General features: G+C 38.1%; 1 protein-coding gene across 6 annotated transcripts in view; it reads left to right on the top strand.

The window, feature by feature from the left end:
• Nucleotides 1-17,070, top strand: part of DGKB (diacylglycerol kinase beta) — a 685,277-nt gene that overhangs the window by 473,356 nt on the left and 194,851 nt on the right. The window lies entirely within an intron of this gene.

The following is a 17,070-nucleotide window of genomic DNA, read 5'->3' as shown; positions in this document are numbered from 1 at the left end:
AAAATGTGGAACTCCAACAAAGGAACGAAGCAGGCACACAAAAGAGGGCTCATCCCAAAGGCTACCATGTTAGTCTGACTTTTACAAAGACATCAACTCTTAAATCAGCGACAGTATTGAAAGATATGCTTCAACAATAACAAAAAATGATTTATGATTTACTTTTCAAGCTGGCAAGGTGTGACGAGGCTATAATGAAAGGGCAGTTAATGTTTTAAATGATCTTTCCAAGAGTGCTGGCCTTCACATTTAGAAGGAGTTAACAAAGAGGTAAAGGACAGCACTTGAAATCCTATATAAAACTCTCTATTCCATATTGGCTGGAAAGGGAGGAAGGAGTTCAATGAGCTTCTGATTTCATCTCTGTGCTCTTCTCTCAGTTACCATCACCCCATCCACCATCTTATACAGTTTTTGAAATGGGGCTTTTTGAGAAAGTCGTCAATGTTCTTTTCGTTCCACCTTACTACAAGTAGTTAGAAAATCATATTATCAATTAAAAGCAATTTTGAACCTTTGTATTCATCAATCTACTTATTCTTACAATTTTCAAAGATATACAGTCACCTTTACTTTATAACATTTTCTCTTCCTGACAATAAAACCATAGTTACACATTGTAGAAAATTTCGACAGTACATAAAATTTTCAATATTGAAAAGATCACCCATAATCCTTTTAGCCTAGAGTAAGCACTGTTGTCTTTCTAGTACTTTTCCTTTCAGTCTTTTTTCCCTATTTTGCTTAGGTAGATATGTCTAGTTGCTTAATATTGAAAAAAAATCAATTGCATGTTGGTTCACATGACATTATTTCAGGAGCATTTTGCATAATCCACAAAAGAGAATCTTCCCTCACATCATGGCGCCACCATTTCCTAGCAGTAGGAGCTTGGAAAGGACCCTTCTTCAAGGCAATACTAACCTGTAAAATGGGAATAATAGCAGAGCACCCACCTCATGAGACTTTTGAGAGGACAAAAATATACCCAAAAAAAGTAATAGGAATAATGGTCAATCACTTGAGTTTGTAACTCAAAAGCTGTGATATGTGAGTCTCTCGTGTATTCTGCTTTCACGGTACAAAATTTAGCTCCCTGCCTGCTTTCTGCCATGTTTATTAAATGTCTTTAACGTAGCAGGCATCACTTAGAGAAACCATAAAATAGATAGAAGTCTCCTATTAGATATACCTTTAATAATTATAAATGTAAAAATTAATCTAATTAATGTTAAGAATCTTTGTTTTCCTCCCTCTTTTGTCCTTTATTTACCCCATCAAAATACTTGATCATTTAGAAGAGGCCAGGTCTCCTGGGAGTAGAGCTGTACATGTATATGCTGATCAGCTTGAAAGACCATGTTTGCAGGAGTTCACCAGAGGGACAGCTAGCTCCAGCTTTGCTGTAATTACTGTAGACCGAGGGCAACAGTAATTTATGGGCTGACAATTTACACTTTCTATCTCACTTATCTCTTGCTTTTCACTAAAATCTGTGCAACTATTTCAGCAACTGGCACATGGTTGTGTCTTGATTCCTATGGCAAAAAATGCCTTACCACCATAAATCTTTCTTGATAAATGAGGTTGCTTAATTAGGAGAGGATTGTACTTGATACAGAGTCACGTGTTAGGGCAAAAGGTCACAAACAGCTTAGACTCACTAAGTATAGAGGTGTTAGACAACTCATTTTTCCTTTCATCTGGGAATTTAAATGGAGATACTTGCTAGGAACAAATATGAAGCTCAAAGAAATTAAAAAAAAATCATTTCTGAAAGCGAAATATATCAGTAAAGAAAACAACAGCTGTTATCGTGGAGCTGAACTTGGTTTGAAAACGCTAGCTTAAAACAATGATTATAAATGCAATACTGCATCATGACATTAGAAGCTTCCAGGCCCAAAGCACTAGTTCAGTTGCAGAATTTCCCACATGCCATGTGGAACTGTATTTTTGAAATAGATTAATAGTTCCCATATTCAAACAAGTTCGAATAAGCCCCACAACCTTCACTCTTGAAAATTCACAGTTAACATTTGAAAGGCTCTGTGATGGTTTATATATTTGTTTTTACTAAACTCTCACTGATATTATTTCCTTTAATAGGAATGAAGACAACAAGCTCTAGTAATATTAGCAGTACCTAAGAGTTTGTCCCCAATAACAGTCGCAAATGTTTTCATATCGCAATATAGTTGTTGAAACTATCATGAAATATTGTTAATGCTCATTACTATTTCAAAATTATAGTAGTTATTAGACTTACTATTAGCTCTTATCATTTAAAGAAATACTTGCATTAATATGCCATAAATTTATTTTATATTTTGATAATTTTTCTTCAATACAATTCATTTCCTTTGAAACTCTATGTATTTTGTTTGATGTATTTAATAATGTTACTCTGAGAAGGGATCTATGACTATCAAAAGGATCTGTCACATAAAAAATCGTTAAAAACTCTTGCTGTAAATAAACTCATTAAGCTCTATCTAATCTAGTAAGCTCCAAACTTATTTATCCAGTAATCCTTTTATTTTTCCCACTGATGACCATGTTTGAATGAGTCCTTAAAGGAACACTGATGAGAAAAATTAGAAAAAAGGCATGACCTTTGCTTCACTGACTCCTGAATTTACACTAGAACTCTGTCCATAACCAGCTGTCTCAACAGCATCAACATGCCCAAAGTTCGCAGGTTTCTTCACCACCAGACTTCTCAGAGCCTTTAACACCCTTGAACACAGTGAACCGCCAAGATGGTGATGTTATAAGCATCCTTTCTCTGGTTCTTTTGGCCATGGAATCCTTTTCTCTTTCAGAACAGAATTCAGGAGCTAGCATGTAGCATGACATCCATGTCTGAAACATTGTGTCAGTACATTTTAAGTGATTGATGGAAACTTTGAGTTGCGAAGTACAGGTAAGCATGGTGGTGTTGTTTAGAGAAAAACCATTGAGGGAATATGGGAAAGCTATGACTGCAGGGATAGAATACCACAAGATGCTTTCCTTTCAAGGAGAGTGATCGGTTATTGGCAACCACCTGTTTAGTCCTGTGGCGTTCTCACCTGACACAGGATTTCTCAACATTAGCACTATTGACATTGTGGGCCAGATAGTTCTTTACAGTGGGAGGCTGCCCTGTGCATTGTAAGGTGCTCAGCAGGACCCCTGGCCTTTACCCACTACATGCCAGTGGCAGCAGCTTACCCCCATCTCCGCCCCAGCCGTGACAATTGAAAACGTCTCTAAATACTACTAAATGTCTCCTGGCAAGCAAAATTGTCCCCATATGAGATCCACTGGAATAAATATTTAGTTTATAAGAGGAAAGAATTTGCTGTTCTCTAAGAATATGTCAGAGTCAAGGTAAAAATTGCTCAATCTGCTATATAATTAAGTATTATAGCTATAGAAGCAATTTTTCAAGAGGGTTCTGTGGTACCTTCTCCATGTGAGGGAAATTCAATATGTCCTATGTTTATTTTATTATGCCTTATGCCAAGGATCAGAAAACTTTTTCTGTATGAATCCAGCTAGTAAATATTTTAGGCTTCGTTGGGCAGACTGTCTGATACAGCTACTCAATTCCGCCATTATAGGATGAAAGCAGCCACTGACTGCAAGTAAACATTTGAGAGTGGCTGTGTTTCAATAAAACTTTATTTACACAAAAACTTGTCAAAGCAAATTTGGCCAGAAACCTATATTTGCCAACCCTTGCCTTAAATACTATTTATTAATTTTAGATCTAGAATAAGGAATGATACTTTCTAAGAAAATGTTCTTTTACGTATTTGGTGTACATTTAACTAACCATTAAACCATACTAATTTTCAAAGTTGGCATTGTCTCTTATCGAAAAGTTTGTTTACTTAAATTAATGAATCAACTTGGCCTATTCCTCACAGATTTGTTAACATTTTGGTATCTTGTGCCTGAAATTAAGGTGGAAATGACTAAGTGGGTTGTTACAGAAATGCTAGGCAGTGCATACCTCATCTTTAAAAGCCTCTCAGTCTGTGATTAATGATGACCAAAGACAGCCAAAGTATAGTCAATCTTGGCTCTTATAAACAGACTACATGCTTTATTAAAACATCAGTATGAATGCCAATTACCAAGTCCTCTATAGACAGACTGTGTTAAATGACACCTCTCCATAGCTGTGCTCCCCTTCTTCCTTAGGGTTAGAGCTCTCAGTTTAATTCAGGGTGATAATGTACTCAGCCAAAAGACTAAACTCCCCAGCCTCTTCTGCAATTTCACGTGCCTGTGTGACTAAGTTATGAGACTATGCAAATGTGTTATGTGGGACATCAGGAAGGAATCCTAAAAAAAGTTGGTTCAGGAAGGATCTTCCTTTTGCTCTCTTTGGCTTCTTCATTCTACTGGTACACCAATATGAGGGCTGGAGCAACAGAAGCCATTTTAGACCATGAGCACAGAAGTCACACTTTGAGGATGGCAGAGCAGAAAGATAGGAATCTGGGTCCCTGATGACACTGAAAAGCCAACACATAGGATTGCATACCTCCCACATCTTCTAAACGAAAAATGAATGAAGCCTTATCTTTTATAAGCTAATGGAAAATATGATAATTGATTGAATTAGTCATAAGTTTAAAAATGATTCGGACGCTCGCTTGATGACTGTATGAAACCCTGGCTTCCTAAGTATTGCTTCAGGAACTGGTATACCTCAAACAAACTACAAAGGCATCAGTCCCAAAAGGAAAGAGGTGAGGAGATATGAAATGGCATGTAGGGATCCTGTGTTCTCCTCAGATTTCCTTCCCTGAGAGTGAGATAAGCCATTATAAATAGAGACTTTTACTGAAAAAAAAGTTCCTGTTGAATTTTGTTTTTACCACAGATCTTTCTCTTCTGTCTACTCCAAAAGAAAGGGAGAAGGAAGTTCTTCTTGCTCAAAACTATAAAAATATTACCAAAACAGCCATCAGAAGAGGAATGAGATTATTCAATTTCTTCCCTTGCCAGCACATTGTTAACATGTTCTTCATATTTACCATTTCCTGAAGGATTCCCTCCTGTTTCTTCCTCACCCTCTGTTTCACTGGTACTGCCCACTGGGCCCTGTTGCTGCTGCACTGTCTGCCTCGCTGAGAGTTACCACCAATGGCCATTCAAAGACTCAGCCATGTCCCAGCGGAGTCTTCATTTTAACCCTCAGACACCTTGTATTACTTCTTCTCAATCTATAGCTACTGGGGAAAGCCCATGGCAATAAAAACTCATAAGCTTTATGGTCCTTTATATTTTAAACATGACTCTTTTAAAAGACATCTATTGGGTGCTCTGAAATACTTGATTTCCTGAGAGTTGCTATTCTGGGCTTTAATACTCCCTGAGTAAGTTTTCATAACTTGTCATGCCTATCAGTAGGATGTATAAAAATTACTTTTGTGACCAGGATCAAGCCTGTTCCTTCTATAAGACCACCTATACTTTATGTTTCAAAAACTTTGGGATGTGTGTGCATATGTGTGCATGAATGCATGTGTGTGAGTGCATGTGTGCACATAAATGCAAGTGCTAAAAAGATTATTGGGAATGGATGTTGAGAAATGCAAAAGGAAAGTACATATGAGTGAATAAAGGGGGATCTTCTGTTCTATATGTTGCGTGTGCCTCATTGAATAACACTTTGGTGGATAACAATGCTCTCTTGTGTGTATCTGTGCACAAGAACTCTATTAACTGTGGATAAGAAATTCATAGAAGACATACTCCCAGTCTCCTTTTCTAAGTCGCTGTTTCCTACTGCATCCACATGCAGACTCATGGTCCTGCTTAGCAGAACCATCCAGGCAGTTACTACCAGCCTATCAAAGGTGAAATCTCAGATGAAAACTTGCAGTCCTAAGACTAAGTTGTCTTGTAAGAATAAGATGGAGAAGAGAGATGGTTGAATTTGAACCCATGTGAAACGCATAACTCAGGGTCCAAAAAAGAAATCACACTGACAAAAACGAAAAGATTGCATTATTATGAAGAGTTTGCCAAATGAATAACCAAAGCTATAGATTGTTAAGTGTGGGTGCTATTCCCTTTTAAGCATAGATGGAAACTGAAACTGTGGCAAACATCATCACCATTCCTCTAAGACCAATATAAGTTAGAAAAAGGTTTGTGCTTAGACCAAGGCGAAAAACAGGAAGAAACTGGGGAGGATGCCCACTTCCTGAATGCCAGAGAGAGAAGCATTCCACAAACTCTGTCTGCTTAAAAGGAAAATCTATTGGTAAGATCACTCTTCTTAACTCTGTAATTTCCATTTTCTCATCTCTAAAATGTGTACATGAATTGTTCCTCTCTCAAAGAGCTGTGATCTGAATTCACTAAGATAGTACATGGAAAACTTTTTACATAGTATCTGACATAGAGAAGCCACTCAGTAAATCTTAGTCACTGGAATAATTATCCTCAGGGCTCACCTGAGGTTTTCAGGATCTGGAGCAAAAGTACAAATGATGGTCTACATATCATATATCTAAATATCTAAAAGTTTTAAATCAATTTAACCAACTTGCTTATTGACGTTGAATAAAATAAGCTCTATCTGATTACCTTGGCACGACAGCATAGAAGCCCAGGTTCACACTCTTTGGAGTTTCTACCTGGCAATGACGGCACAGAGAGAATGAGCGCCTGGCCCCAGCTCTCAGCAATGGCCTGTTCTCTTCTTTTCCCACCCCCAGCTCCATCATGCACCGTGAAGAGTTTCGCTTTCACTCTCAGGACACCCCAGTCTGCACATGTCTCCTGCACATAGTGGCCCCTTCGCCAACTCTTGGGACTAATGGTGCACACCAGCGTGTTCTATCATCAGGAAAGCGGACTGCATGGCTTTATTTGGGCAGAGATTAAAAGAGGAATTATTGTATCAAAAGCAATTGCTTAGAGCCAACTGAGGTCATCAACTAGCCGGACATTTGACATCAATCAAGATCGCCCCTACCGTCTTTCCTTTTTCCCTGAATCATCAAATTTCTCAAGTATAGGCAAAAAACAGAAAGTGGGGAAATAATAACTCCATACTTTCTTTGAGGCACCTAATGATGGGTTTCATCATAGAATTTCTGGTAGCAGTGGTATGTGAACTGGAAAGTTGATGCAACAAAAATGATTTTGTACATGGTTAAGAACTTACAGATGATGAAAAGAAATGGAAGCTCTTATTTAAAGAGGGTTTCAAAACAAACATTCGTTGAATTCAGCATAATGAGACAAGAAAATGAAGCCAGAGAAATGAATTCGATTTACAAATAACAAATTTAGAAAATGAAGAAATCTAGTGTAATGGGAAAAAGTCTTAAAATGTGTATGTAGCCTAACTGTCTGCAGTACTCTCAAAAAAGAACATTAGTAAAAACTAAAATATATATATATATATTAAAAATATTTTCCTCAGCTGCCAGCCTGGTGGCATAGTGGCTAAGTTCACGTGTTCCCCTTTGGCATCCTGGGGTTCAAAGGTTTGGATCCTGGGCATAGCCACACTGGCAGCATCCCACATACAAAAATAGAGGAAGATTGGCACAGATGTTAGCTCGGGGACAATCTTCCTCAAGCAAAAAGAGGAAGATTGGCAACAGATGTTAGCTCAGAGCCAATCTTCCTCACAAAAAATAAAAAAATAAAAGAATATTTTCCTCAGATGACATTTTTCCCAATCTCATTATGCCTTACATTATTTTTAATCAAAATTTCCTCCTATCCTTCCAAATCAGGTTTGCTAACAACCACTTTCCGCTCCACCAAAACAACTAAGTATTTGCAATGGACAAGAGCAAAAACATAGATTGTTTTTCTCTCTTCTTAATTCTTTGCATAATTACCTAGTAAAAACATCTGAAGAAAATAAGTAGGTAAATGCTTTCAAGTACACAGTTTATTTAAAATAAGGAGTCTTTCTGGTCCTTTTGAGTTAGTTTTCAGTACATATCCTACTGCATGCATCCCTCTAAGTCTGTGAGTGTTTTATACAAAAACACATTGGCTGAGGCATTGGTGTTTGTCTCTGATAAAAATAATCAATGTATCCGGGTAGATATTAGGTAATTTTTTGTCCTTTATAAAGAGATTATATCATTCCCATAGGTATATTTGACTTTTTGAATTAGTGGAGATTCCCTATACCACAAATTTTTTAAATAAAATTTTTATTTTGGAATAATTTTAAATTTACAGAAATTTTGTAAAAACGGCACAGAGAATTTCTATATACCTTCTAAGCAGTTTCTCCTAAAGGCAACATGTTACATCATCATGATACATTTGCCAAACTAGGAAGTGAACATTCAAAACTAAGAGAGAACATTGCTATGTTTTTGACTCTGCTTATACGGACAAATGGATTAGAATGTTATCTCTCTTCTCCTAGAAATGACTGAATCTCTAGAGAGAATCAGTGTTCATAAAGAGGTCAGCTTCAAAATGAGTAGGCAGGAAAAGGGGTCTCATGAGGCAAGAATTAAATTCATTTGTCTTAATATATTTTCCACTTTCAGTAGAAGACTTTCCCGTGCAGCCACACAATTTGCACAGTTTTGGCCGTGCTATCCTGGGTAAAGTCTAAACTCTCCCAAGAGCGTGTGACGGAGGAACTCTGAGATACTTCAACTGCACTGCAGAATCAGGGGGCACTTAGTAGGCTGGCAGATCCAAGAAATTCCCCTGCTTGGAAAACCCTTTGTGGATTGGAAAGACAGAAATTTTAGGCCATCGTCAAAGGAGCATTCTGTGGAAGGAACAGTATTGTGCTGTCCACAGCCACACTTCAGAGGGAAAATCCCAAGCCATGGCTGTGAACAGTTCTGCACATGGCCAAGGGGAGCACAACCCACCTGGGATCTGAGAACTGGGTTTGGCAGGAACCCCTGGAAGATCCCAGCGATCCAGGAGAGGGTCCCAGCTAGTGTGAGGGATACGATTATTGACGGGGGACAGGGTGCTTCATTGTTACGAAGGATAACATGGGGACCCAGCAAGATATATTGTTTTGATATACACTGTTTTAATACACATATTTTGGGGCTGCACTTGTTGCTAAGTTTTAAGTACATATTAACAGGTTTTATTAAAATCACTTAAGTGTTTTCATATCTGTCCTAGAAAAATAAGACCGTTCACTCAGGAGTTTTAAAATAAAAGACAAAAGCATGGCCCTCAAGGAAAGAAAGTCCATACTTTAAATCATCAAGCAAATCAGAAAAGTTTAACAAGACTACCATCAATGCAATTTTTCATTTTTCATTTTAAATTAAATCATGGGAATAAAACAATTTTCTTTTTTCTTTCTCTCTTAAGAGCTTAGTACATTATAATAGATATGACATTGAGTGATTGCTAAATTAATGAAACCATTGTTAGAGTTCTCTACAAGTTTAGAGATAGATTTATAAAAGGTACATTTGGCTGGCTGGCTGCTCAGCCCTATTTTTGTCCCTTTTAGCTTTGAAACAGCCTAATCAGGAAATAGTTCTGCCTAATAGGTCAAAGGATAATATCCGTTGAGACAGAATTCAGAATATCATGACACAAAATTGTCTCAAATTTTAGGGGTTCTCATGGTTCAGAATCTGGTATCCTATTACCCGGGTGCTGTAACGTCATTACTTGAACCTGCAAAATGCAGAGACAATTGTGTACTTACATTTCCTAAATATTGACCTAAGTTACAGAGGCCTCATGTGGCCTTGTACCATGGGTCTTCTGGAAAATTTCCCGGTGGCTTTGGGGCCAGGAAGGGGCCCCAACCTCTCACACCATCTACAAAATTTCTCTTCCAAGTTCGGCTGTTTATGGAAAGCCCACTTCTGCTTCGAGGGACAAGATTGCAATTTGAATGTTCCATCAGTCTCTCACCAAACTGCCTGCCTGGAAATATCTGGGTACTCCTTAATCACCTTAGGAAATTGTTTAGCACAAAAGTGTCCATAAAATGGCTTTACATAGGTTTCGTATTTAAATAAGCAAAACATGTGCTTCTGAAGCGGCAGAGGCGGGGACAGTCATGATTTTATATGGCTTTTATAATTCCGTTCCCTAAAGTTTAGAACACTGTAACAGTGGTTTCATTAATTTGTGAATCCTTCACTGTCATCTCTGCTATAAAGGACCGGACTTTTAACGGGCTTAGGGAGAGAGGAAAATTATTCCTATGATTTAATTTAAAGTGAAAAATTGCATGGTTAGTAACTTTGTTAATTTTTTCTTTAACTTTTGTTAACTTTTTGACGGGGAGCTGGTAAAATTTTCATCTGATGTAAGGTTATTTTTGTGATGAGAGTATTCATCTGTTTTTATAGTCTCTGACAAGAAGAATAAAAAATATATTTATAATATCACATGATGGATTAGGTTACTTAGGAAATTAACGAGAGTTTTGAGAAATATAAAAGCTTACTGTGGTGGATTATCTTAGCAGGTGACTTTGGTGCCCCATGAAGAATTCCCGTAGTCCACCTCTGATGCCAGCACAGTTGTCTTGGACATTCTGTGCCGGCTCAGCCCTGCCTTAAGCTGGCAGCCTTCCCCCAGTGCAAGCTAGGTATCCACCTGTTTTCTGTCTCAGGTCCTTGCTATTTGGGCAGAAACTAGAGAGGCAAGAGAAAGCACTTCTTTTGCATCCTAGATCACCTGTATAACATTTGCACAGCTATCCTTATTTGTAGAAAACTAAAGTGAAATCATTCTTGAAACAAATTTGAGCCAACACTTCAACCCAGGTCCCTATGCTGTCTGGTCTGGTTCAAATACTGAGACCCACATATTAAAGCTGGAAATGTATTCATTTATTCGACAAATATTTATGGAGACCTTACCAAATGTGAGGCATGTCATAGGAGCAGAGGACATAACCATGAAACAAAATCATTGTCCTCCAGGAACTTCTAGTCTTTTGCGGGAGACAGACAATCATCAAATAAAACATCAGTATTTCAGAAAGTAGGAAATTCTATAGAAGAAAGGAAGGCAGGGAATCCAGGATGGGGCAGAGGTTGTAATTTTAAATAGAGCAGGCAAGAAGTCCTCTCTGAGAAGGTGGCGTTTGAATAGAGACCTGAAAGACATTCGGTTATTTGAAGCAAGAAAATTCCAGGCAGAGGCAACAGCAAGTATAAAGAGTGGAGATAAGTCTGTGCCTGGCCTGAGCAAAGCTCAGCAATGAAACCAGTAAATAACTTTGAACTAATAATTTATTCTCTTTGTGTCTCAGTTTTTTCTTCTGTAAAATGAAATTAATACCAGTAGCAAGTTCATTGGGAGGATTGAATGTATCATTTTAAGTAAGGCATGTGGTGTATGTTCAATAAATGTTAGTTCTTATTACTCATTCAGTTTCATCTATTCTACTCTCAAAGGAATTATCAGTGAAGGCTTGGATTCAGCAAATTGCATATCCAAAAGAAAATTGAAGGAGCTAGCCCCGCAGCGTAGTGGTTGAGCTCGTGAGCTCTGCTTTGGCGGCCCAGGGTTCGTGGGTTTAGATCCTGGGCACAGACCTGGCACCACTTGTCAAGCTATGCTGTGGCAGCATCCCATATAAAGTAGAGGAAGATTGGCACAGATGTTAGCTCAGTGACAATCATCCCCACAAAAATAAATAAATAAATTAATTAATTAAATTACAAAAAAATGAAAATTGAAACCATTACCCTGTATGCAAGGCTCACCCAACAGAGTCTTGGCTTTTCGTCAACCTTCAGTTGCATTATCAATGGCCTCATTTTGTTGTTCTGGCCTTGGTTTGTGGCGTGTGCCGTGTACCAACACTCTAAAAGTATTTCTTTGGCGAAGAGGGAGAGATTACATGAAACCTGTCTAGTCACAAAGGAAAAGTGAAGTGTGGGATGCCTTTACAACAAGAAGAACTGACTTATCTAGTTTTGGTCATCCAAGGCTAAAGATTAATAAGAATTTACTATGTGATGAATGAGAAAGAGAAACTTCCAGGCAGAGGGAGTATCACGTGTGAAGTTTCAAAGGTAATATTTAGACAATTTTTCCCCTCCTCAGGGGCCATTTGGCAATGTCTGAAGATGTTTTTGATTGTCAGAAGGGGGAAGTGCTACTGGCATATAGTAGGTAGAGGCCAGGGATGCAACTGAACAATCCCCCACAACAAAGAATGACCTGGCCCTTAAATATCAACAGTGCTGAGGTTGAAAAATGCTGCTCTAAGGCAAGAAAGTGCTTTCATATAAGAATAAAAGAAGACCCCTGTGACTAGCTCTTATTATCACAGGGTTGTGAAGACAGGCAGGATCCAGATCATGTAGGACTTTATAGGCTTAATTAGATTGTATCCTGAATTCAAACAAAATCACTGGAGGATTATAAGCAGGATGTGTGGGGAGGGTGAGGGCGTCGGGGACAGATGGGGTTGGCAAAATTTGATTTGTATTTGGAACATATTATTATAACGGGAGTTTCAGCTGAGGCACATTCCAAAGAGAGGTGCTAATACAGAACCAGTTTGCAGACTGCTAAAGCACTCTGCCACACCAAAGGTATAAAAGAGCCAACGGGTAGAGATTGGAAGGTTTTCGAAGATTTCTCTGGAGGGAGATTTGCTATCAGTTCCACTTCACCCCTCCTCGTGGAGTCAGTCTTTTCTAACACCTTCTAATCCAAAGTCGGGAAAGGAGGTGTAAGAAGTTCACTTGGAGGTCTTTATTTGTGTCCACTGCTTTGTAGGACATTGGGTATGAGTCACATCTGAGCGAGCTAAGGACAGAAAACTGACTGAAGTGGCTGTTGATAGCAGAGCAGGGCACTGCAGGTTGAGCAAGTGTTGTGGGCTCTGAGTTTGCCAGGGCCAAACATGCAGCATGAGGGCTAGGTGTGTGAACTCTGCAAGGACGGGAGCCAGGGAAATGGGAGGGGAGACCAGGAGCTGCTTTGGGATTGTTTTATATCCTTCAGAAAGGACAAAGTGGCCTCAGCAGAAGGAAATGGAATTTAGAGGGGCAGCTGTCCAGGGGGTGTGGAAAAGGTCAAAATGGACCAGCTGGAGTGGCAATGCACTTGACCACGTCAGGGGACTGTGTTTGAAATAGCTCCAGTGTTGGGGGTTAAGGATTGAGGGCAGTGTAGGGAGGAGTCTCTGAAAAATGAAAGCGAGGGCTCAAAAGAGAGTGGATTTTAAAAATACGACCAAACTAGAAAGTTCTAGTGGAAGCTTTCTACCATGGTACAAATCAAATAAGAACGACCCTACCTCTTTTCCTATGCTGTGTTCCAAATTGAGAGGGTCAGAGAACCTGGAGTAAGATGGAGCAAGAAGAGAAGTCCTAGGTGAGAACTGGGTGAAGAATTTGCCCTCCCCTCTCTTTCCTTATCAGCATTCTTCTTGCATTAGCCATTAGCTAGGGCAGGGAAGAAATTTCAACTCTAAATTAGATTAGGGGTTTTGATGAAACTAGCATTTTAATTGATGAACTGAAACTTTATTTTGAGCAAAGAACTAATTAACTCTATAGAATAAATTTAAAGACAAATTTCAAAAATTGTTTAGTTTGTGATAACGTCACTTCAATCATTTTAATTCAATATAACAGTTACTGTTGCACAAATTGAAATAAATGAGCAAAAACATGGCTCCTTTTTGGAGAATAGTTTGGGAGTGGAGCAATAGTGTTTGAAAAGATACATTAGAGCATGATTTGAACATGATAGGAAGTGTTATGCTGAGGTAACAAACAACCCCAAAATAAGAGTGACTGGAAACCACACAAGATTCTTCTCTAATCATATTCCCAGGTGTTTGCAGAGGCAGGCGAGCTTTGTTTACTCTGTTCAATCAAGGATCCAAGTGGATGCACAACCACATACTTGAACCTTGCCATTCAGTGTGCAATAAGGGAAGAGAATTGTGGAGGAGGTCACTTTGGCAATTAAGTGTTCCGGTCCTGAAATGACCCACATCATGGTCATTAACATCTGATTGGCCAGAAGTAGCCACATGGCCTCATCCCACCATGAGGGCTCCTGGAAGTGTAATCCCATCTTGTTCCCAAGAGAGAGAAAGTGAAAATATTTGTCAAATTTTGTTGATGCAATAATCAAGGCAAGTGATGATAATGACTGGGACTAAAGTAGTAGAAATAGATACGGGCAAAACTAAATGGATAGATTTGAAGAATAAACTTGAATAAATTATTCTAGAGGTGTAATTTTCAAAAAATACTTGCAACTTATATGTTTCTAGGAAAGTATATAAGCACCTAAAACAATGTAAATATAAGTAAAGCAATAGATTAATAAATACATATTAATAAATATATTGAACATTTTAAATAGGATAGAATTATATAGGTATAATTTCTCTAGGAAATGCACTAGGAAATCATTATCTATAATTCTTCCTAGTATACATTTCTCTCATAATGGTAAAGATATCACAAAACAGGGGCCAGCCTGGTGGCATAGTGGTTAAGTTTGCCCCACTTTGGAGGCCCAGAGGTCACAGGTTTGGATCCCAGGAATGGACCTTACACACCTCTCATCAAGCCATGCTGTGGCAGTGTCCCATATACAAAGTAGAGGAAGACTGACACAGATGTTAGCTCAGCAACAATCTTTTTCAAGCAAAAAGAGGAAGATTGGCAATAGATGTTAGCTGAGGACCAATCTTCTTCACCAAAATAATAATAATAATAATAATAATAATAATAATAAAATATCACAAAACAAATAGAAGCCAAATCATAAAGATACAGATACTTATGACCAGAGTGCTTTGGCCTGTGTTCTTTGAACTCGTTGCGACAGTTATGACATACTTACATTACAGGCTTTATCACTCTGTTCTTTCACATTTTGTTTTTAAATAATTCTATTATTTTTAACAGAATAAAGGATCTAATTATGAAAGTATATTCCTTTCTAGAGGAAATTGTTGAAGAAAATTTTAAGTTCAAATCTCTATATTTTTTTTTTGAGGAAGATTAGCCCTAAGCTAACATCGGCTGCCAATCCTCCTCTTTTTGCTGAGGAAGACTGGCCCTGAGTTAGCATCCGTGTCCATCTTCCTCTATTTTAGATGTGGGACACCTACCACAGCATGGCTTCCCACCAGTGCCATGTCCGCAGTCAGGATCTAAACCAAGTGAACCTTGGGCCACCAAAGTAGAACTTGGGCACTTAACCGCTGTGCCACCAGTCTGGCCCTAAGTTCAAATCTAATATTTAGCTTTTACTAACATTTATCTTTAATAACAATTCATTATTTTAAAAATATACTTAATTACAATATTAAGTGCTATAAAATCCCTTTTCAGTTTATATTATTTGTGGAATTGAGAATAGACTAGGAATTGGCTTCAAATATAAGAATTTGTTTTATGAAACACAGATTAGTCAATTCTTTACCATGTATTAAGATAAATGAGTGAAAGAGAAAATAATACATTGCAGGCTCTAAATACAAATGCTCCTCTCCCTAATGGCAAATTAGTTTCTAATAAGTTAAATGCCAATGTATTTGGCATACAGCAATGTAAATCTGCCAGAGGCAGGAGTATGGACTGAGAGTTAAAACCCACTCATTACACGTAAGCAACGGTATTTTGTGAATTCTTGTTAGAATAACAAATAGTATATAACTACAGCTCAGTATTAGAAACCATGTCCTCAAGTATCTCTTAACTGGTAAAATGTGCCTGTCTTCTCAATTCTGAATGAAAACAATTATCATTTTATTTCACATGGATTTCATGTAGATATATGAAAACACAGTTTGAAAATTGTATCTGTAGTCTAACTTGATAAATGCTGGTACCAAACAACTTTGAATAGGAAATAAAAAATAATTTATGTTCAAAGTCTGTGATTTATGATGCATACCACCTAAGATTTTTGTTAATGCTCAAGTTTGCAAATATGACCATGGTCAGGACTTTTAGCCTGGATTTACATAGTTCCGGGCACTATTAATGGATTTCAAGAAGACTGTAAAACTCCTGATATTTTAGGCATAATCCTTGGGTTTTGTTTTTTGTTTTGTGTGAGGAAGATTGGCCCTGAGCTAACACCTGTTGCCAATCTTCCTCTATTTTATGTGGGATGCCGCCACAGCATGGCTTGACCAGTGGTGTGAGGTCCATGCCCCAGATCCCAACCTGCAACCCCAGGCCGCCAAAGGGGAGTGTGCAAACTTAACCACTATGCCACTGGACCAGCCCCATGGCGTAATCCTTCACATATGTGTCATGTGTATATTTCAGGAAAGAAGGTTCATGACTGTCATTAAATTCTCAAAGTGTCCGCGACCCACCGAATATTAAGAACCATTGCTCTAAGTATGCACCTCATGTAATTCATGAAGTTAAATGACTAATTGGCTCTAGCATCTAGAATCCTTTTTAGTGCTTTCTAATTTTTTGTTTACAAAAGTGAGAGAAAAGACTTTTTAGCACCTCACTAGGATATCCACATACATGGTAACTAGTGGAGAATTATGATGCCACATTAAACTGGAGATGCTGGGGAATTCAAGTTGACTCAAGTGTTAATAGAAATCCCACACCTCATCTTTACCTGTGATTCCAGCTTCTTGCCTTTGTATTATTTGCAAATGTTTAAGAATATAATCATTAATAATCATGGGGATAGACATGGTGCATGTTTGACACTAGCATATAGAAAAAGGTCATTCTGCTAAGTCCTCAGACTTGGATCCTTTTTTTGTGACACAGAATTTGAATTATACTGTACGTTCTGGGCTGTCCCTTGTCCTTCTGCTTCTGTCCTGATTCTTATTGTGGCTATCACCCCAATGATGACTGAGTGAGGCATGAAGTTTAGGATTATGATGACAGAAACAAGAAGTCTTCGAAGACATAGTCATACTGAGTGATTCTCAGAAGACTTGAGTCTAATCCTATGTCTGGCACAAATTCTACCCAGTTTAGACTTGGCTTCATCATCCACTGGGAAAAAGAAAATTCTTCAGTACTTTTCTGCTCTAAAAGTAGGATTCCATAATTAATAACTCTATTCCCATCATTTATTCTCCAAATATTGACTATTTAT

Source organism: Equus asinus, chromosome 1, assembly GCF_041296235.1.
Source record: "Equus asinus isolate D_3611 breed Donkey chromosome 1, EquAss-T2T_v2, whole genome shotgun sequence".
NCBI classification, from domain to species: Eukaryota; Metazoa; Chordata; class Mammalia; order Perissodactyla; family Equidae; genus Equus; species Equus asinus.
This window is presented reverse-complemented; position numbering and strand designations above follow the sequence as displayed.